The sequence below is a fragment of the Pogona vitticeps genome, chromosome 4 (assembly GCF_051106095.1).
Source record: "Pogona vitticeps strain Pit_001003342236 chromosome 4, PviZW2.1, whole genome shotgun sequence".
Classification (NCBI taxonomy): domain Eukaryota; kingdom Metazoa; phylum Chordata; class Lepidosauria; order Squamata; family Agamidae; genus Pogona; species Pogona vitticeps.
In genome coordinates, this window is record NC_135786.1 from 104,737,833 (window position 1) to 104,760,425 (window position 22,593).

General features: G+C 39.1%; 1 protein-coding gene across 7 annotated transcripts in view; it reads right to left on the reverse strand.

The window, feature by feature from the left end:
• The window catches only part of CFH (complement factor H), a 275,435-nt gene that overhangs the window by 173,718 nt on the left and 79,124 nt on the right, over window positions 1-22,593 (reverse strand). For 3 of the 7 annotated variants that reach the window (XR_013544564.1, XR_013544563.1, XR_013544565.1), the window contains exons 11-12: window positions 10,450-10,626; window positions 6,928-7,101 (exon numbers count right to left, since the gene is read on the reverse strand). The exons of the other annotated variants lie outside the window; for them this stretch is intronic. The gene's annotated coding sequence lies outside the window, so the exon portion shown is untranslated. The remainder of the gene's footprint in view (window positions 1-6,927; window positions 7,102-10,449; window positions 10,627-22,593) is intronic. 7 annotated transcript variants of the gene reach the window in all.

Consider the following 22,593-nt stretch of genomic DNA (forward strand, 5'->3'; position numbering starts at 1 on the left):
ATAAAACCAGAGAAGGCTCATAATGGGAGACATCATTTTTCAGATGCTTTGGATCTAAGTTATTGAGGCCTTTATGTAAGGTTTGTGCATGTTTGGTGTGGAATAAAGTGAAGGACCAGAGAGAGAGAGTTAGGACACAAAGATGGATACCAACAGAACCAGAGGAACTACGGGACTTTATATTTATGCCTATAAACCCTCATTGTGAGAAATTCAACTCTTGAACTGTGAACCTTTTGAACTATGCTTTCAGTAAGCTGACAAAAACCATCTGCTACTAATTGAGGGAGGAGAGCAAACTCGGGGATTAAGAAGACCCTGGTATAAGGATCCTCCAGAGCAAGCAGATTCCACACCTGTCCACTAAGTGACGGAAGACCCATTAAGTGTAACTAAAAGCATTGCGTACTTCACAAGAGATGATAAGGACCATATGTCCAGAGAAAAACGAAGAAGCATTTAATGTGCATGCTGAGCTAGGAACCTGCTACAAAAGAATATAAAAGGAGGGGACCGGGCAACCATAATTTGTCTGCTGAGACCATAAGGCTTTTGTAACAAACTACTTTCTTTGGAACTTGGATGGTGCAAATCAAGAATTTTTCTCTCTTTGGTGAGTATGTATGTGGTGTGAATGTGTTGAATGCATAAAACCCCTTTTATTAGATTTGTAGCCAATAGGTGAATACATCATGCGAAAGGCAGGACTGGATGAATCCCAAAACAGAATTAAGATTGCCTAAAGAAATATCAGCAAACTCTGATATGCAGATGATACCACTCTGATAGCAGAAAGTTAGGAGGAATTAAGGAGCCTTGTAATGAGGGTGAAAGAGGAGATTGCAAAAAAAAAAAAAAAAGGGTCTGAAGCTCCATATCAAAAAAACTAAGATCATGGCCACTTGTTCCATCACCTCCTGGCAAAGAGAAGGGGAAGATATGGAGGCAGTGAAAGATTTTACTTTCTCCGTGATCACTGCAGATGGTGACAGCAGCCACGAAATTAAAGACACCTCCTTCTTGGGAGGAAAGCGAAGACAAACCTAGACAGCATCTTAAAAAGCAGAGACATCACCTTGCCAACAAAGGTCTGCATACTCAAAGCTATGGTTTTCCCTGTAGCAATGTATGGGAGTGAGAGCTGGACCATAAAGAAAGCTGGCCACCAAAGAATTAATGTTTTTGAATTGTGGTGCTGGAGGAGACTCTTCAAAGTCCCCTGGACTGCAAAGAGAACAAACCTATCCATTCTGAAGGAAATCAACCCTGAGTGGTCACTGGAAGGACAGATCCTGAAGCTGAGGCTCCAATACTTTGTGAGGTGTCCAAGTTTGCAGATGACGCAAAACATTTTCAGGTGATGAAGGCCAGAAAGGATTGGGAAGAGCTCCAGAAGGATCTATCCAAACTGTGAGAATGGGTGGCAAAATGGCAAATGTGTTTCAATATAAGAAAATGTAAAGTAATACATTGGGACAAACAATCAAAACTTTAGTGATCAGCTAATGGGTTCTAAGCTGTCTGTGATGGATCAGGAAAGAGATCTTGATGTGCTGGTGGACAGCTTGATAAAAGTGTCAACCCAGTGTGCTGCAGCAGTGAAGAAGGCCAATTTCATGGTAAGTATCATTAAAAAGCGGATTGAAAATAAAACAGCCAACATTATAATGCCAATGTACAAAATGATGGTAAAGCCACACCTGGAGTATTGCGTACAGTTCTGGTCGCTGCACCTCAAAAAATACATAGTGGAAGTGGAAAAGGTGCAGAAGAGAGTGACTAAAATGAGCCTGTCTGCCAGCTGGAAGGCTGCAGTTCTGGAGGGAGGGTGCAAGAGGTGCTGTCTTGGGGGAGAGCAGGCGAGAGAGGTGTGCTGCCAGCCCTTTTCCCCGAGCGCCCAAGCCGCCGCTGAGCAGAGCTCGCACCCAACCTATACTCGAAGAGTGCCTCCAAGCCACCAACAGCAGCTGCCACTGCCTTTCCAGGGAAGTGGCTCTCTGGCTCTCTTCCTCTCTCAGCACCCCCAGCACCAGCGCGGCCAGCGGCCACCTCAGCACCAGGCGGTGCTTCCTCCTCCTCTTCATCCTGCTTCAGCTGCCTTGGCTCTGGAGGCTGTCTGGGCTTGCCTCACAAAGTTTATTCCTCTGTCGTGGTGGGGGTAGCTGCTGCTGAGTGCACCTTTTTTTGAGGGAGGCCCTCAGAGGAAGGTTGCTGGACCTCCGTGTGTGTGTTTGTGTGTGTGTGTGCACGCGCATGCACCTGTGCCCCCCATTCTGTTTAATTTCGCGGGTACCGGTGAGGGCCTTTCTCCTTTGGCAAGGTAAATTCTATGAGGGGTTTTTAAAAAAATATATTATGTCGTGCCCTCCTCCCTCCCGCTAAGCAGTCGCCGGCACTCCCTCCCTTCTCTGCATCTTCATCCTGGTGGTGGTGGTAGTGAAGAAGGAACCGGAGGGGGTCATGGCCAGCTACGAGGACTTGCGCCCCCCACTTCCTCCTCCTCTTTCCCCTCGGAGCCCCAGCCAAGCTAAGGAAACTCCTGGGCGGCATCCTCGGGCTCTTGCTTCGCTTGGCAGAAAATATGATGCGGCCCAGCCTCATCCAGACTCTGCCTCCAGTGGCCCCCAGGTAAATTGAGTTTGATACCCCTGTTCTAGAGCATCTTATACATATTTTCTTTGTATAGTTGTTTAGCTATTTCTATCTCCACATTTTCTATCCTGTCTATAACAATATCATATTTAATGCATGTTCATTATGTACAATTTGTTTAAGGTAAAGGTTCCCGTTGACATTTAGTCCAGTCGTGTCAGACTCTAGGACACGGTGCTCATCCCCATCTCCAAGCCATAGTCAGTTTCTGTGGTCACGTGGCCAGTGTGACTAGACATGGAACGCCGTTACCTTCCTACCGTGGTGGTACCTATTTATCTACTCGCATTTACATGCTTTTGAACTAATAAGTTGGCAGGTTTGTTTACCCCAACCTTATATTTAGCTTCAATTTACCTTTAAAAAACAACAACATATTATGTCTTTACCCTGATTAGTGCTCTCTTATTCAGTTTAATTCTCTCTTTTAATATATAAGATAAGCCCCTTTGAAATTCTAGAAGTTAGGTATATACATGCTTTCCAACACAGAGGGCCACCTTCCTATTTTTCCCTTTTTCATCTTTCTATGTAATTCTTTCTCTTAATCTTTTTTCAATTTTTGTTTCTGTCTTTCTAAACATTCTGCCATCTTTTGTGTCCTCTGAGGCCATTTTATGCATTTGTTTTACCTCCAATAGATATTTATACATTTAGTCTATCTCCAATAGATTTTCCAGGCTATTTTTAATTGATTCTAATGATTTTCTCCCCTTATCTTCCCTTAAAACTCTCCCTCAACTCCACTAGGTTTTCTCCATTAATTTCCTCCAGCCTTTCTTTAGGTTGGCATACATCATCCACCTCCCCCTCATTCCCTTGTTCATTATTTCCTATCTCCTGTTCACTATAAGTCTTCTTCAACTCCGCTGTGAATAATTTGCCTGTTCATTGTGGGATCTCACTATTTCTAAGATTGCTTGAAGGGTAGATTTTGTTTCCTCCCAAAATAGTCCTTGTTGTGTCATTATGTTCCAATTGTCAAAAAAAATTGTATTCCAAGTTAAAGTTGTACATATGCTTAAATTAATCAATACAGTTCCATTAAGCTTGAATCCAGTCTCCGACACAGAGAATTTTCCATGCCTAAAGGCTCAAGGTCCCATCCAGTTCAACATCCAGGATACAGTTTATAAGTTCCACTTTGGCTAAATTAGGCTTTCTAGGGTTTATTTGTCTGTAATTCAGTTCCGTCCTCAGAGAGAAAGGGAGTTCCAAACAATCATAGAACATTTAAGGCCATTGATTCTAGGCATTGTGGCAGTGCCTTAGATAGCTGTTACACATAGCATAAACATATTTTTTTCCAAAGTTGTTACCAGTAGTGTTTCCAGGGGAAAAAATTCTTAAGTTTTAATACCAAACTTCCTTTAAGTATAATTAAGTGTCCAATTAATGCCCAATTTATTTTCCTTGTGTCTCCCTCCATCTCTTCCTCTCCCCAGCTTCTCTGATTGCAGCTCAATCAACGATGAGAGAAAGCTATGAGACGCTTTTTCTGCCGTAGAAATTGTCTTGTCCAGGGATAGTAAATAGATACAGTTTTTAAAGATGTTTCTCACCCATTTGTAGCACGATGTTAATCAGGCTGCTTTATCACTTTTTCATACCCGGCTGCCGACAACTTGCAAGCAAGCTAGTTCAGCTGCTTGTTTCCGCCCACTGGTCGATTGGGGAGTTTTCTGGATCAAACATGGGTAATCGCCATTCCCCCGTGATCAACAGGTTTCTCCCCTGTTTCACCATCTCTTCAGGGTGGTTTTAACCCCATGGCGGGTCCCAAACAAGTTGGAATTTAGCCCAGGAGATGGAGCCCTAACCTCCTGCTGCTATCTCGTCGCAGCGTCAAGCCGGAAGTCTATTTTCATAAATTTTTCAGTGTTTGAGCCTACAGTTATCTGCCTCACAAATGTAAGACTGTCTTTAATATTTTTTTGGATTTGCTATTTTTAAATATGGAACCTAGAAATAGCGTTTATAAGGAAAACTAGAGACAGACACATTTTAGCATTGCTTGGTATTATTGCAACAACGAAGATATTTATTATTGGATACCTAGATGAGTTTGGAAAAGCTTGTCACTGTCTAGTTTCGTTCTGAGATTAACCCCTTACTTGGGTAATGACAGCTATGACAAATCATAGGCTTTTGTTCTTTGCCTGGGAGATAAGTAAATCTCTACAGGACTCCTGGGGAAGTCAGGCATTCTTACCAGGTTCTGACATCTCCATAGCTGCATATGGCAACCTGAACATTTGGGAGACAGCCCCGTGTTTAGCAATATTTGAACATTCATTGTCTAGTGTCAGATTTTAAGCTGGTTATCTCATTGAGCAATATAGTCAATGGAAAAAATTATGATCGCTAAATATTTCTACACCTGCAGCCATGAGTTTTCTGCATAAGAAGAGTCAGAATTGTATGGTCGTACAAGGTTGACATAAACTGCCATGGCTAATTGATATTAACAGACAAGAAGTTCGGATGGGCACAAATAATAATAATGGTGATTCATAATTCATCAAGGTTAATGAATCACAAATTTACATTTTTTTCAACAAATTGATTCATCTTGACTTTAATACCCTATAAAATGGCCCTGTAGCAATTGGCTCCGAGAAAATTTCAGCACTCCTGCAAGTCAGTTGCTAAAGGGCACTTTTCTGGGGGCACCAACTTCGTGGGTGTATAACTCGAATATCTGAATCCCAATCTTCACCAAACTTGAAAAGATTGAAGAGGGGAGTCAAGAGAAGCTTCTCTGTTGTTTTAGTGTCTCTAGGTGCCTGGGAGCATTTTATAGTAAGTGAACGGGCAAATCAAAACTTGCTAAAAACTCATCCATTTGTATTCATCAGGGCCATTCACTTCTGATGAATACAAACTGATAAATTAGTGATTTTTTCAATTCATTTTTTAATTCATGCCATCCCTAGTCTTACTTATACAGGCAGGCATGTGTCCAGGTAACTCAGCTAAGACACACCACAGCATTTCATTAATTAGCAGCGAAAATTGGCAGTGACAACTTACTCAAACTCTATGCAAACACAATTAAGATCCTCTCCAATAGGGATGTATAAGGGTAAAACTTTCATAGTGCTTTTATATTTATTTATTTATTTATTCATTTTATTTATATCCCACCTATCTGTCTTGTAAGGTCTATAGAAATGCTCCACTTTGGCTTTTGAGTTCTATCAGGTACAGATCCTTTCTGTAAGCCTGAAAATACCCAATCTTCTGTTTTTTTAAGTTGTTTTTCCTACTGTGTTTTTTGCCACTACTACCCATTAAACCCTACAGAAACCTCCAAACTAGTCCTGAAAAAAAGAAGGTCAAGGCAACAGACAATTCTGCATTCCAAATGAGGGCAGCAACAACAGTGCATGAGAAAAAAGCATTCAATCATTCACAGACCTTTGCAGGCACTAATAGTACTTTAAAGTTTTCATGTAAAATCCCCTTATCATACTCCTTAGCAAAAAACAAACAAACACACATCATAAATGAAAATAAGAAATCATCACCATGATCATAATCAAAGTAAAACATACTCGCATTCACTAAGGGCAATATAATCAACAGCCATCCAACCCAAAACTATGGCACATTGAAGAGGTGCTTCTCTCTCCTACTACTTTGACAGCTTTAGTCCAGCAGCACATGCTGTAGTCTACCAAGAGAAGGTCAGACTGGCAGGACTTCTTACCAACAACAAAGGAAATGGAGGGAAATCCCTACAAAAATGAGTGAAAGAAAAATGCAAAAAAGTAGGGTAACCCAAAATACAAGAGATCCACACATTTTCTTACCCTCTCTTTCAGAATCCCAGATCTTTTCTATTTCAGAGGTCCTCTATTGTAAAGAAATGAAAGATGCATTTCCCATTTTTCCCCATTTGGGTTAACCCCAAAGTCTCACCTTTATTTTGAAATGTTTATTATAATGAAAAGCAAAGTATATTGTAAGAGACTTTAACATGCTTTCCCAAAATATCCTGTCTTCTCAGCTACCTAATTTTTACTTACAGGTAACTAAAGATTAGTTAGACTTGATTCAATTCAGCTTCTGCTGACTCAATACCATTAACAGGTGGAGAAGTCTCTGTCAAGAGAGACAGAACAGAACAAAACTTGGGGACACTGTATAAAAGCTGGAGGTAACACATTGACGATATAATGCATTGGCTTAGGAGACATGGTAAAAAAAAGTGTGACAGGTCCTGCTAAGAATATCAAGGTAAATGTCTTGAATAGCCTATGAAATGCTTACTTTTACATTTGGGAGGCTGGGGAGACCATCCGAAGTGGTAGCACTGGGCAGAGTCAGGCCCAACTCTCGTGTACCCTTTTGAACAGGAAAATCGCACCACATCTCCATTCACAAACTTGTCTTTTCTTTCCTCCACTCCGCCATTCTCCATAACAGGGCCTTCACATTCAATGGCTAAAGAAAGTATTAATTAAAATACGTCAAATATAATGAAATGCATTGAAGAACAAAATCTACCTGCTCAGACAATTTTTTGGCAAAAGTTCCTAAACCTTATTCTAGAGCCATATGTGATCACATTCCTCAGTTTCTTTTTGTGATTACAAGTGCAGTTTCACATTTGTGAATTTAACACTGGATAGTTCAATGGTTTAGGTATCTGGTTGCAGAGCCAGAAGTTGAGAGTTCAATTCCCCACTGTAGCTCCTTGCTGGGGAATGGACTTGATGCTCTATAGGGTCCCTTCCACCTCTAAGATTATTATAACACCTTTAGCTCTATCACTATGCTCTTCATTCAGGTTGTCTGCCATTTGTTTTGCCCTTCTTCCCCTCTTTCTGTTAAGTATTACTGAAATCTGTCCCAACCAAAAGGGGAATCTCAACACTGCTTCTGTCAGATCAGGCAGGAAGGCTGGGTCAAATGTGGGAAGCAGAATCCTTAAGCCGTATCAAATGCAGACACCTGAATTACCACAGAACTTGACTGGCCTGGAGAAAGAACTGGAGACAGAATTCCTCTAAACTGTAGGAAATTTCCTGATCCTTGAGTGTCCTCTGGTACTGAAATCAGCACCCATGTGGGTAGAACTGAGGGTCTGTTTCCACTGCTGGAATAAACCAGCAGGGGGAACTTTTTAAAAACTTTGGGCTGAAGTCACATGGACTTTTGCCCAGATCCATAACTTTGGTGGCAGTGTGTGCCTCCTCATCCTCCACATCCTCACCATGCTGCTGCCACCTTGAGCTCCCCACCACTATGACTGCCGGTGTCTCCTCCTCCTATCAGGTGGGTCTGATGGGAGAGGGGTGGGAATAACAGAAAGAGAAGGAGGAGTATGTGAGAGAAACTGCAAAGGCTGAGGATAGGAAGCTGTGGGGACAACTGCCCAAGGGCTGGCCAGGTGGGTGAGCGAGAGGGCAGATGGGGGTGTGTGTAACCTGGTGAGAAGAGAGCAGAAGGAAAACCAGAAAGAGAGAGACAAGAGGACAAGAGGGAAAGGGTGATGGTCTGGGGGCAGGTGCCAGAGAGGGGTGGATGGATGAATGAGTGAGCGAGGGGGGGGACCAGATGGGTAGGACTGACCAGAAAGGCAAGGAAAGTGGGCAAAGGGGCAATTGGGTGGGTGAAAGGGAGTGCCAGCTTCTTTGGTAAGACCTGTACTTTTTCAAAAAAAAAAAATCCTGCTGTGTTGAAGCAGGAAAAAAATAAAACCAGACGGGGCATACAGATATGCAGACTACATTCCAATGAATTAATTCCACATCTGCCCCAACATAAGGAGCAGAGAAACCCACTCCCATGGCACACTGCTCTGCACATGCATGTACCTCATGTGTACACTAAAATTTTAATCCTTTTTAAAAATGAGAAACCAATATACTGTATTTTTCCATGTATAAAATGTCACTTTTTCCTAAAATAATCAGAGGAAAAATTGAGGGTCATTTTATACATGGAAGTAAGGAAGGGGGAGGGATCAAAGTGCTTTGATCCCTGCTTTTCCCCTCCACTTCTCTTTGCAAAAACCTGGAGGGGAGAAGCAGCTTTTTGCAAAGAAAGTGAAGTGGGAAAGCACTTCCCCCTCCACTTTCTTGTGAGGAAAGTGCTTTCCCCCTTCACTTTCTTTGGGAGCATCTTATACACAGAAAAATATGGTAATAGGGGTTTATTCTTAGCAGGATTGAGCCCTCAAACAGGCAAACAGCTCCTTGCTCATCCAAGCAAGTCTTGGTTATACACATTTGATTAAAAGCAATATCCATTCCTTCAGAAAATGGCCCTATACTGATTTCCCTGCATAAAAAGGAGATAATATTTCATAAAATCTTTTTTTTTGTAAAACTTATTTGGAAGTAAAAGTCTCCTAATCTTACAATTTAGGAAATTTACTTTTTTGAACAATAGTTCAAGCAGACAATGACATTTTTTTAAATTGGAAGTTGATGACATGCATACACCACAGAGGAGAGGAAAGTTAGCTGGTGTGACCACACAGATAACCATTCTGAAAAATGCAGGTGAGGGAGCATCTCATCCCAAAATTGTAGGGTATGCCCCTCCCCCCCGTCACAAGCTGCCACTGTCCTGAGGGCAATAGTTATAGATAAGCAACCTCTCTCTTTTCATTGTGGTCTATGAATCAGACATAGAATGAGTAGCCACACGATTACGATGAGATGACAGTCTTATTGTAATAGGACAGAGAACAACACTGCTCAGTTTAACATAACATTTGCCCTTGAATGGACACGACCAGATAGGCGGGATATAAATAAAATAAATCAACAACAACAACAACAACAACAACAACAACAACAATAACAATAATAACAATAATAATAATAATAATAATAATAATAATAATAATAATAATAATAATAATAATAATAATAATAATAATAATAATAATAATAATAATAATAATAATAATAATAATAATAATAATAATAATAATAATAATAATAATAATAATAATAATTTGTACTCTGGAAAATGTGGACACGCAACAATGGGCTCAAGTTACAGGAAGCCAAATTTCAGTTGAATATCAGGAAAACGTCCTAAATGATAGAGAACTACGGCAATGAAACCAATTACCTTGAGAGGTGGTGAGTGCTCCAACACTGGAGGCATTCATGAGAAACCTAGACAACCACCTGACAGATGCCCTTTGATTTGTATTGCTTTATTGAGCAGAGTGTTGGACTCAATGGCTTTATAGGCCCTTTCCAACTTCATTATTCTATGACTCTATGATAAGGGGAGTGGGGCTCCTAAAAAACAAATTTACTTCTATAAGGCTATGAAAATTCTGTCCTGGCTCAGAACTCACATATATTATGCACAGAGACCACAACATAGATTAGCAGGAATTTATATTAAATTTTATTAATACTTGCTGATGGAATTAGACTTTGGGTACAGAACAGCTCAACATATTTTAGCCAAGACTAAATATTAGAAATTACAGGAAATAGATCTTGCAGAAAATTAAGCTAATGGCTGCCTATGTCACAGCATATTATGCTAAAAGGTGCTAAAAGTGCTGGTTCTGAAGGATTATTTAGAATTATTGGTGGCAAATGCAATTTCACAGGAATCATCAATGACACCCTACTGCTCGAGTGGGCAATTAACAAAAACAAGACTGATTCATATACATGTAGATACACCTTAAATTTTAGAACTCATAAGTTTAATTTCATTTATTCTATGTTGTATTGTTCTGCATTGATTTTACATAGTATATTCTGCAAAGGCCAGTATGCTATTCAATAAATTGAATTTAGATTTACTTACGTAAACAGATAGGCTTTGGGTCCCATCCATTCTCCGTGCATTGTATGTGGCCACCTGAAGTTTCTTGAACAGTTTGAAAACCCTCTTTACATTCATAGTGAAGTTTTTCATTTGAGAAGAAAGTTGTTTTGGATGGGTCAAATACAGCATTCTCTTCAGCTGGCTTTAGGCATGTCTCTGAGGAAACAAAGGATAGAGATGATTAACAATAAGTTCATTTATTCTCATCATTCTATGTCATATGCTCTAAATCCTTTTTAAAAAATTATCTCTAAGATACAGGTAGGAGGGGGGAGTAATGGGTGAGTTGTCAAGCAACCATGTTGACAGTCCCTGTTTCCCAGTAGGATTTTGGAAGGAAGGAAGGAAGGAAGGAAGGAAGGAAGGAAGGAAGGAAGGAAGGAAGGAAGGAAGAAAGAAAGAAAGAAAGAAAGAAAGAAAGAAAGAAAGAAAGAAAGAAAGAAAGAAAGAAAGAAAGAAAGAAAGAAAGAAAGAAAGAAAGAAAGAAAGAAAGAGACAGACAGACAGACAGACAGACAGACAGATAGATAGATAGATAGATAGATAGATAGATAGATAGATAGATAGATAGATAGATAGATAGATAGATAGATAGATAGATAGATAGATAGATAGATAGATAGATAGATAGATAGATAGATAGATAGATAGATAGATAGATCCTTTCATGTGCCTCAGGATGCAATGTCTGTCAATATAGTCTTGCCAATGGACACATCACTTCTTCCCTGGGGGCCATTCCATGGGGAAGATACAAAGGGCATTTCAACAGGACTACACTGCACTTTTGGTAAGCAAGTGGAACTTGTTATATTTCTCATTTTCTGCTCTGTAAAACTCAGTCAATTATACTTTTGAAATCTCTCTCTACCTTAGAAAGATGACACAAGGAACAGAGGGCAGAACTATTATACTGTGTGGAGAAAAACTAGGTGATCAACTCTTGGAGTTTTATTTCAACCTTGCTTGCTGTCTGCAGTTTCTGTGACTGGGAGGGACTTGTATGGGCTGCAGTAAGTGGCTGTCTATCCAGCACTACCAATCATCCCTCCTAGCCTCTGAATTCAAAGAGAGCCCTGACTCTCTGCTGAGTGCTTTTCCATCTCTCTTTAATCTGTTGGAAGTACTGTTTGTTTGCTGTTGATCTGCTCAGAACTGTAAGTAATGAAATATTTTTATTCTTTCTCCTACAAATGTCTCAGAGTGACTTATTGACAGATCAAGTGCCAGTTAATGAAAAAGGGTACACTATCTTGGCAACTTGTAGCTAGTCTTCCTTGTGAGTCTCTGTAGTTCTACGAGTTCATAAAAGAAATTTAACCAGAAATTCAGAGCTTTACAGTATCAACCATACAGTGGTGCCTCGCTTAACGAGCGCACCGTATAATGACGAATCTGCATACCGAGGAGGTTTTTGCAATCGCAAATGCGATCGCATACCGATGGCCCCTATGGGTAAAAATCACTTTGCGATGATCGGTAAGCGGTTCGCTTACCGATCTTCGCATTGTGATGCCCGCAAAACAGCTGATCAGCGGTTCCAAAATGGCCGCCGGAAGCCCCAAAATGGCCATGCGCAGCGTTTTCGTGCCCTGCCCTCGCTTACCGAGGGCGCGAAAATGCCTGCGCTATGGAGAAACTTCGCTGAACGGTGAGTTTGGAGCCTATTGGAACGCATTAAACGAAGTTTAATGCATTCCAATGGCATTTTCCGTTCCGTACAGCGATGTTTCGCCATAGCGATGGTTAATCCGGAATGGATTAACCTCGCTATGCGGGGCACCACTGTATATTTCCCTTTCTGAAAGGGAAACAGGGGCTATAAGAGGATATTCTTCTGCTCCACATTAATTCTCCTCTACAAACGTCAGTGTCAGACAGATTCATATTCATTTCCCAATGGGTTCAGAAGTTGGAAGATAATTTTGCTAAATATATTGTAGATGTTTCTTACACAGAATATACAGGAGATTATGAGAATGAAGAGGCTATAAACACAGGAGATATATATAATCTTCACATCCATTGCCTCTCTTTGGAACTGATTGTTGACTCCTGAAAGCTTAAATGTCAGAGATAAACTGGAAAGAAAATTTATATACATTGTATCTCTTCTTCCCTTTTTCGGCATCTCTAATTTCAGAGTACTTCCTTGCTTTCCATAACACTAACCTTCAAGGCTTGTGTGGCCCTTTTACCCTTATTACATCTCATAGTAAACTAATGGGTCAGATTTCTTTTACTGTATCTTAATCCTTGTCAAAAGAAAAAAAATACTTAGATCTGTTGCAACTTGACATGATGCATGAACACCAAGGCTGTACCTTGTTTGTTGGAGACTTTCCCCAACTCAAGACTCATATTTCCTTTCTGTTCATCCAAGCTTTCAGTCAATTCCAATTCTCTGTACAAACAACGGATCCATTTATGTATCCTACCATTGTCACCATGTAAATGTTTTTGCTCCAATACTAATCTAATTAGAACTGGAGACACCCTGCTTTGCACCTCACTGTTGTTCTTTAGTTAAATTTAATTGCTATATGAGTGTGATGGATGTGGCAGGACCAGGTAGGGAGGCAACAGGGGCAGGTGGGTGGGCACCCGCTTTCCAAAGCAAAATGAAGCACAAAGGGGGGAAAAGTTTGGCGTTTCAATTTGCTTCACATCAGCAAAACAGAATCCCCAAATGGGGTTGCAAACCAAACCACAATCCACATTAATGGTTTTTTCTGCTTCGTAGTTCACTTCGTGCCCATCTTTACTCTCAGATAACACATTAGTGATTGCACAGTTCATTCCTGCACCAGCAGAAACTCCTAATTGGATGCTTTCTGTTTCTCACCCACTCCAAATAGTTAAAAGTTTTTTTCCCATTTCTCTATTTTTATTTTATTTTCTTGCTGTTTTCATTTTGTTTCTAAGGCTACATTTTCTGAGCCACATATCTATTTTAAACATTTTATCTCTAAACTATTAGCCAACGGTTGGTTATGTATGCTGGTGTATGTGAAGGGCATTTTGGCTTGCAATTAGATTATTATACCTCAGAAGTGAATTATGACTAGAGTATATGGGCAGGTTCCATAGCTAATCAGAGATGTATTGCTAAGTTTTAGATTTCATTGCATGAACTCTAAATTATTATTTGCCAAGGTATAATGTCATTGCTCATTTTGCACATTTTAAAATACTAGCTAAGTGAGGAAGTTGGATTCTTGTCAAATACAGTTCCCTAATAATAGAAATTTGGATGTATTCAGTTCTTTCCTTAGGATAAATAAAAGCAAGTGGGTTGATATCCAATGGTCAAATAGTCATTGTAAAGTATTCTGCTGGCAAATAACTGTAATAAACAATTCTGCTATTAGCTATGCAGTAGGTATAGCTGGGATGATAGCATGTCCTATGTAGCCAGATTTTTAAAAATGTTTAAGAAAAAGGTAAACAAAACCACACATTTACAATACACAACATTAAATCAACTAAAGTTAAACCAATTCATCATAATCACATTTTTCCACCCTGGTGCCACTTTTTCTCTCAGGACTAGATTCATATTCTTTATCCTTGCATTTCATACTCCCCCATTTCTCTCCAGAAATACCTTGATTTTTCTCCCAATATACACCTCTTCCCTTTCTGAAACAAATATATTAAGAATGTATTCCATATTTCTTTAAAATATAACTTTTTATATTCTTGTAATTTTAATTTCATTTGCCAATTTGTCATTAATTGCCATATGCCACATTTCTCTATACCATTCCTCAATGTTAATTTGATTATCACTTTTCCACTTCTTTGCAAGTATTAACCTTACCACAGTCACCATTATAATCATTAATCAGTTTTCTTCTCTCTTCATTTGGTTATTATTGATCATATTCAAAAAGGCAATCTTTGGAGACATTTGTATATCCACTGCAATTATTTGCCTAATCTCTGTAAAAATCATAATCCCTTCTTTCTTCCTTATTTTGCAGTGTAAATGTTTTCTTACACTTCCAGCACAGAGATGATACATTTTACTGTGTATTTAATGCAGCTTCACCAGTGTTAAATACCATCTCCACACTACTTTGTAACAATTTTTACCCTTATAGATAGATTCTTCATTGTTCTTTTATTTTATATTTTACTCCAACTTTCCCTGCAATTTCTTTAACCAAATCTTCCTCCTACAATTTATTTATTTATTTATTTATTTATTTATTTATTTATTTATTTATTCATTCATTCATTCATTCATTCATTCATTCATTCATTCATTCATTCATTCATTCATTCATTCATTTTGTGTCCTGCTCTTATTCATGTCGAGACACTACTTTGGGCAGTTACAACATACATAAGAGGAAAAAAAATAAAGATAAAAATATTAAAACAATGACAATCCTTCAACCAGATGGCATCGAGTAATCATATAAACCTAGAGCACATGGAGAAAAGGGGAAGAGGGAGAAGAGGGGATGGAAAGGAGGGAAAGGTGATCAACTAAGGTGGATGTCAAAACCCTCCCTGAAAAGCAACAACTTTAATTGCTTCCTAAATGTCAACATGGAGAGGGCTAGACAGAGCTCCTCTGAAAGCTAGTTCCATAAAGTTAGAGCCACTGCAAAGAATTTGCATTTTTATGAGCCTCCCTTGGGTGGTCACTTTTCCATTTTCTTTGCTTCTAGTTTCCATTTTTTCAATCATCTCTTCAAATTTTGTCATCATTCTGACCTCTCCTTCCTTTCTTGTCCATTTTTCGAACAGAAATATATTTAACCATTAAATCCCCTCTTTTCCCAATATCTCTCATAGTCAACAAAGCCTGGCTCCCAGCACTGAAAAATACAGCCTGAAAAAGGTCAATGAACTCTACCCAACTACAAGGACTGGTGATCACTGCACACAAAAGACCAGCTAACAACACCCTTCAATCACATTGGCAGATCATCTCTCCCCCTTATCACAATACACCCACAACAAAAAACATGCTGATCACCATAATCACCCAATTTCCTGAAAAGGACAAAAGCTGTTCCCATAGCTATAAATACTCAACTACAGTGGTGCCATGACTTACAAACTTAATCTGTCCCAGAAGATGTTCGTAAGTCAAAACATTCGGAAGTCAAATCAGCATTTCCCATAGGAATGCACTGAAGCCCGATTAATCCGTTCCGGCTATTGTCTGTTCTTATGTCAAGACACGGTTTGTAAATCAAAGTATTAGTTCAGTTAATCTGTCCTCTACCACTAGGGGGAGAATTTTTCTTCTTTTAACCTAAGATAAACTTAGCTTAATAAAAGGGCAGGAAAGGAGGGAGGGAGGGAACAATGGGGAAAAGAGGAAAGAAAGATCATCACTGGGGCACACAGACCCCTCCGACAAAGGTGTGTGCTTTTAAGCACAAAAAGAGAGAAGACACACAGAGAGAAAATGTGGGGGGGGGACACATTTTAAACCCACACATGCTAAACTCACACATTTTAAACCCACACATTTTACAACACATTTTAAACCAAGCAACCAAAAGACTAAAATGCATTTTAGAGCCCACAGACAGACCTTTGCAAACAGTTTTCTGATTTTAAAGCCAACAGCCAGCACAGAAACATAACCCCACACCTAGCCACTTAGCTCAACCCCAAGCTGCAAAATGCCTGTACAGTAAATACAGCGTCCTCACCCAGAACAAGCAGTCTCTGTTTTAAAAAAGAAAGTCAAAAATCCAAAAAGAAAAAAGAAAAAAAAACAGTCCGCACAGTACAGTACCAGGTAGTCTGAAGTCTCTCTCCGTATTCACACTCTCTAACCACTGGGGCAAGCAAGGTAGCAGAGAAGCAGCCTCTTCGCTGGCCAAAGTTCAAATTTCCCGCCTTCCCCATGGTTTTTTTTTGTTCCTAAGTCAAAGCTCCGTTTGCAAGTCAAAGCAAAATTTTGCGAATGGAGCTGTTCATAACTCAAAATGTTCACAGGATGGGACGTTTGTACATCGAGGCATCACTGTATCCAACAAATTGCACCAGAACACAGAGAGAGTTGTGACTCCTGCCCTCTGAAGATGCTGGCCACAGAGACTGGCAAAACGTTAGGAATAAAAACCTTAAGAACACAGCCAAACAGCCCGAAAAACCCACAACAACCATCTCTCATATTCGTTCCCTATCTTGCATCTGTTTCATCCAATTTTTTATTCTAAGAAACCCTTTATCATTCAATATCATTTTTAGTTTAAGATTTTCTGGGGAAAAAATTAGCTCAACCAACTGGGTGAGAAGAGAAATTGGTAGACTCAATACTCCTCTATAGCTTCTCCAATTAAGAAAAAAGTAGTAATTACTTTTAAATAGAGTTACACTTCCTATAATGTTCTTATCTACAGTAGACTAATAATACAGTATTTAAATGTTTATATATGTTTTACTTCTAACCCACAGTTATTCAAACTAACCAGCATTTCAGCCCATTTTCCATTTGATCTCCTGCACCAGAGGCCAACAAGGGATACCATACTTCTATAAATGTATCTTGCTTTACTTCACCTCTATAGAGTTTAATGTGATAGGTCAGTTTTTCAAGCAGAGGCAGTCTCCCTATTCTATTCTAAAATCTTTGCAAGGACAAGTCCTGAGCATCCTTCCATTGATGGGCAATTTCATTAGATTATATCCCTAATATAATCGTGATTAGTTCTTTATTCACAATATTTTCCTTCCATCCGGTTAATAACATAAAAAGTAGCAAAGTTTCATTTGAAATTATTTTTTTTCTTTTGTTATACTTTCCAACAACTTAATTATTTCAGACAAGAAAATTTCTATTTTTGGGCATTTTAACCACATATGTTCCAGAGTTCCTTTATTCTTACACATCCTCCAACACATGTTTGATATTCCTTTATTTGTTTTATTTAATTTTACAGGGTAAAGATACGATCTGTGCATTATTTTAAATACTGTTTCTTTAGCTTGAGATGATACTGATTTATAAGGTTGAGACGTGCATATTCTTTTCCATGTGTTTTCTAATATCTCTGTTTTTACATTTGTCTCCAAAACTATCTTGGATCCCATATTGTTTCCAAGTTGTTCATCTATAATATTTTTATAAATTACTGAAATTAACCCTGTTTTTCTTTTATTCACTATCTCTATACAATATTTCCCTATTTCTGTTAATAGTCTATTCGAACCCGGTGTTTTATGTAGTTGAGTTGCCAAATTTCTAATTTGGGTTGTCTGGTACAAATTAGTTACTATATGCCTAGTTTTCTCCTGGAGCTGTCCAATTGCAATAGGTTTTCCTTGTATATACAAATCTGTTATTCTATACATTCCTCTCTCTTTCCATTGCTTGAATTGTGTGTATTTATCTTGAAATTTAAATTTAGGGTGGCCTAATAAAGGACATAATGGAGATACAAGGGGAGCAAAGATTATCATGTGTTTCCTTATTATCCAGAGTAATTCTTTAGTAAAAGGATTCTGTATTTGTTTCTCATTTATCAAAATTCTTTCTTCATATAAATATACATCCAATGACCTTACTTGCTCTTCTCTGTCCATTCTAGCCCATTCAGGAGTCTTGCTATCCTGTATAAGTTTGATTACTTGGGCCATTTGGAAATCCTCATAATATTTGAGTAAATGTGCTATTGCTAGCACTCCATTTCTATTTGGGCCATACTTAACTGTGTTTATAAATCTCAGGGATTTACTTTTCGCTGAAATAAATTTTTTGAATATGTTTTGCCATTGTTTTATCTTTTTCGTTTCCAATTGTTGAGGGATATTTTGAAATAGAAACAGAAGTTTTGGTAAGATATGAGCTTTTACTATTGCAATTCTTCTCAATAATGTTAGATTTAATTTTTTTCCATTTCTTAATTTTTTCCTTTATAGAACTAAATGCTTTTTTTAGAATTCCTATAGACGAGTTGTCTTATATTTTTTTGTTATCCAGATCCCCAAATATTTGAAGCATGACTCACATAGCCCTAAACCTGTTCTTTGTTTTTCTTTTCTTTCTTTCTTTTTTTTGTTCTAGTATAGGACTATTTATGGATAGCAATTTAGATTTATCATAATTAATTTTTAATCCTGTATAATATTTGAATTCTTCCAATATTTGTTTCAATGTTTCTATACTTTCCATTGGTGGATTTTAGGAATATAAGTATATCGTCAGCATATAAATTAATTTTATGTTGTTTGTTTTTAACCATTATTCCCCTAATATTAAGTTCTGCAAGTCGCTCTATAGCCAGTGCAAATATTAATAAGTCCTGCAAGTCACTCTATAGCCAGTGCCCTAAAGACAACGGGTCTCCTCTTATAATTCAAATTTTTCAGATTCAATTCCATTTATTAATATTGAAGCCCTTCCGCCTTGGTATAGCTTCTTTAGAACAGTGGTCCCCAACCTTGGGCCTCCAGATGTTCTTGGACTTCAACTCCCAGAAATCCTGGCCAGCGGAGGTGGTGGTGAAGGCTTCTGGGAGTTGTAGTCCAAGAACATCTGGAGGCCCAAGGTTGGGGACCACTGCTTTAGAACACAGGTAAATGTTCCATCCATATTTATTTTCTCTAATTGAATTGAACATATACCTCCATTCCACACAGTAAAAAGCTTTGAGGGTGTCTAATGAAAGTATTGTCAGGATTTGTTCTAACATGTGAACAAGGGGTTAAATTTAATATTGTAGAAGGAAGGTAAGACGGATGACAAATACAAAGTCATGTCTGTAAAAGTCAATGTAAAATGGTTGTCTGATGACATGCAACTGGGACAAGCTTAGGTAGTGCTTGTTAACCACATTCAGCTGCTTTGTCTGTAGTGATAGGCTGCTTCTGCTGTATAAGCAGAAGAGTAGGAACAGTAGTGAGTCTGGTGGTCTTTAGTTCTCTGAATGTCTGTGTTGTTCTAAGAGATTTATGCACAATCTATGTACATAATGCCATGTATATATGTATGATCTATGCAGATACATGAAGTCTGAATATATTATGCCATTTCTTATCAAACTCTCTCTTTGTTTTTCCTAAACGCTTTGTGTCTTTATTCTGCTTATTAAAGGGAGGATTTGAAGCTGCCTGATAAGGGACTCTGTTTAACTTGTTATCTTGGGCTCCAAAGTTTCTTTTCACCAACAGAGTGCTCTTGTAGCTTCAATATCCAAACACTGACTCCAAGCTTCTGGAGAGGCAAACGCCACGTCTGTTTTGTTTGGAGTTGGCACCCAGCCAACAAGTATTGCTACCTTCCTGTTTTTTCTGATGCAATGTATATAATATTTAATATCTTACGAGTCGCATCCGACATTTGTCTCCCTGGCATAAACCTGTAGTGGTCTCCATGAATATAATTTGTAGTGAAACTATTTACTGTTTGTGCCATAATAGATGAGAATATTTTTTTAATCTTGATTCTGCAAAGTTATTGGCCTATACGCAGATGGAAATGTAGTGCCTTTATCTTGTTTTGGGATAGCTATTATTCTTGCTTCTTTCCAGGAATCTGGAACTTTCCCCCAATCAATATTGAGTTATATACTTCTAATAGGTGTTCAGATAGTTCGTCCTCCCATATTTTATAGAAGTTTCTTGAGAAGCCATGACAACCTGGTGACTTCCCCTTCTTACATTTTTTAATAGTTATTTTTATCTCTTTAAGTGTTGTTAGTGAGTTAAGTTGGTTTTTATGTTCTTCACTAATTGGGTTACTTGGTAAAGAACTCACAAATGTTTTTTTGTTTTGTTTTTTCCTTCTAGAAGGTTTCTTTTTTCTGGAGGTTATTCTAAATTGCAGGGTTTAGTACTACGGCACTATGTTTCCTGTGCAGTTCTTTCCTGTATTAGCAGAGCCTCCCAACTGCAAGCTTTCAATTCACACAGCCTGAAGTAGGGGTGTTGATTTTAAACTAGAGCTCCAAAGAGCTGCCCTAAAGAAGCATCTTTGGATGTGTAGGTTTTTAAAATTCAGTTTAAATGCAAATCCTGGTAATGCCCACAACTCTTTGTGATGACATATGTATGTCTACTCTACCAATAGATTTAGTGCCACTAGTTAACAAATGATGGCTTTTAAAAGCCTGCCTGAAGAGAAAGGTCTTTGCCTGCTTGCGGAAGGACAGCAAAAATCTTCACTTTCTCCTCTTCAGCATAGTTTGGCAATATGCATTCTGACGTATCCCAACTTACCTTTAATCCTGTTGTTTCCTCAAATTGTTTTAAATATACTTTAATTCTCCCTATTGTTTCTATTAGATTCTTAATTCTTAATAGTGTATTGTTTCAAAAGATAATACAGTGGTGCCTCGCTTTACGATTGCCCTGCATTACAACAAAACTGCATTACAACAATCTTTTTGTGATTGCTTCTGCGATCGCAAAACAATGGTCTGATTGGGGGAATTTCGCTTTGCGATGATCGGTGCCCTGCTTTGGGAACCAATTCTTCGCAAAATGACGATTTTCCAACAGCTGATTGGCGGTTTCAAAATGGCCGCCGGGTAAATAAAATGGCTCCCCGCTGTTTTGTGGGACGGATTCCTCGCTGCATAGGCAGCAAAAATGGCTGCCCTATGAAGGATCTTCGCTGGACGGTGAGTTTACAGCCCTTTGGAACGCATTAAACGGGTTTTAATGTGTTTCAATGGTTTTTTTCTTTTCGCATTACGACATTTTCGTTCTCCAGCGATTTCGCTGGAATGAATTAACGTTGTAATGCGAGGCACCACTGTATTCAAAAGCTAAAAATGGTAAGTTTACAAATATTTAAAAAGAATTAAACAATTATTCTATTAAAATGGCAGGGAACATCAATAGTAAAATATATTTAAAACAATAGAGCACAGTAATCCATTTAAAATCCCTCTCAGACCACCAGTCATTAAGGAAAACCTTGCCTGAAGAGAAAAAATAGTGTAAGTGCCCAGCCTAGCTTCCCATGGGAAAGAGTTCCAGAGTCTGGGAGCAGCTACAGAGGAAGCCCTCTCCTGCATCCCCACCAAGTGCACCTGTCAGAGTGGTGGGACTGAGGGAAAGACCTCCCCTAATTGATCTTAATGCCCAGGCAGGCTCACAGAGGGAAATGTGGCCTTTTAGATAGCTTGGATTACTGCTTTATAGGTTAAAACCAGCACTTTGAATTGTATCTAGAAACCGATCAACAGCCAGTGGAGCTGCTGTAACAGGGGAGTGATGTATTTCCTATAATCAGTTCCAGTTAACAATCTGGCTGTGGCATTTTGGACCCTTTGGAGTTTCTGAACACCTTCCAAAAGAAGCCCCACATAGCGAATTTTACAGTAATCCAGCCGAGATGTAACTAGGACATGTGTTACCGTGGCCAGATCAGTCTTTTCAAGAAATGGCCACAGCTGGTGCACAAGTTTCAATTATGCGAAGGCACTCCTGGCCATCACTGAAACCTGGGCATCCAGGCTCAGAAAGGAATTCAGGAACAACCTCAAGCTGTGCGCCTGTGTTTTCAGAGGGAGTGTAACCCCATCTAGCACAGGCTGCTACCCTATTCCATGATTTGGTTTTTGACTAACCGAGAGCACCTCTTTTTTGTCTGGATTAAGTTTCAGTTTATTCACCTTCATCATTACTGACACCACACACTGATTTTGAACCGAAACAGATTCCTTGGATTTAGATGGAAAGGAAAGATAGAGTTAGCTGTAATCAGCATACTGGTGACATCAAACTCCTAAACTCTGGACAACCTCATCCAGCAGTTTCATATAGATGTTAAATAGCACTGCAGCTAAAACAGAACCCTGAGGGACACCACAAGCCAACAGCCAGTGTTTTGAACACGAGTCCCCCAGGACCACCTTCTGAATTCTCTCCTCCAGGAAGGACTGGAGCCACTGTAAAACAGTGTGAGTCCCATTCCAGAGAGATGGTCCAGAAGGATACCATGGTCAATGGTATCGAAGCTGCTGAGAGATCCAGCAGAAGCAACAGGGACACACTCCCCCTGTCCAGTTGCATAGGTCTGCCTCATCCAGGAATCCCTGGAGTTGAGAAGCCACAACCTGCTCAAGCACCTTGCCCAAAACCGGGATGTGCTTAGATATATATGTTGAGATATGTAAGAATGGGATATTACAAACTGGC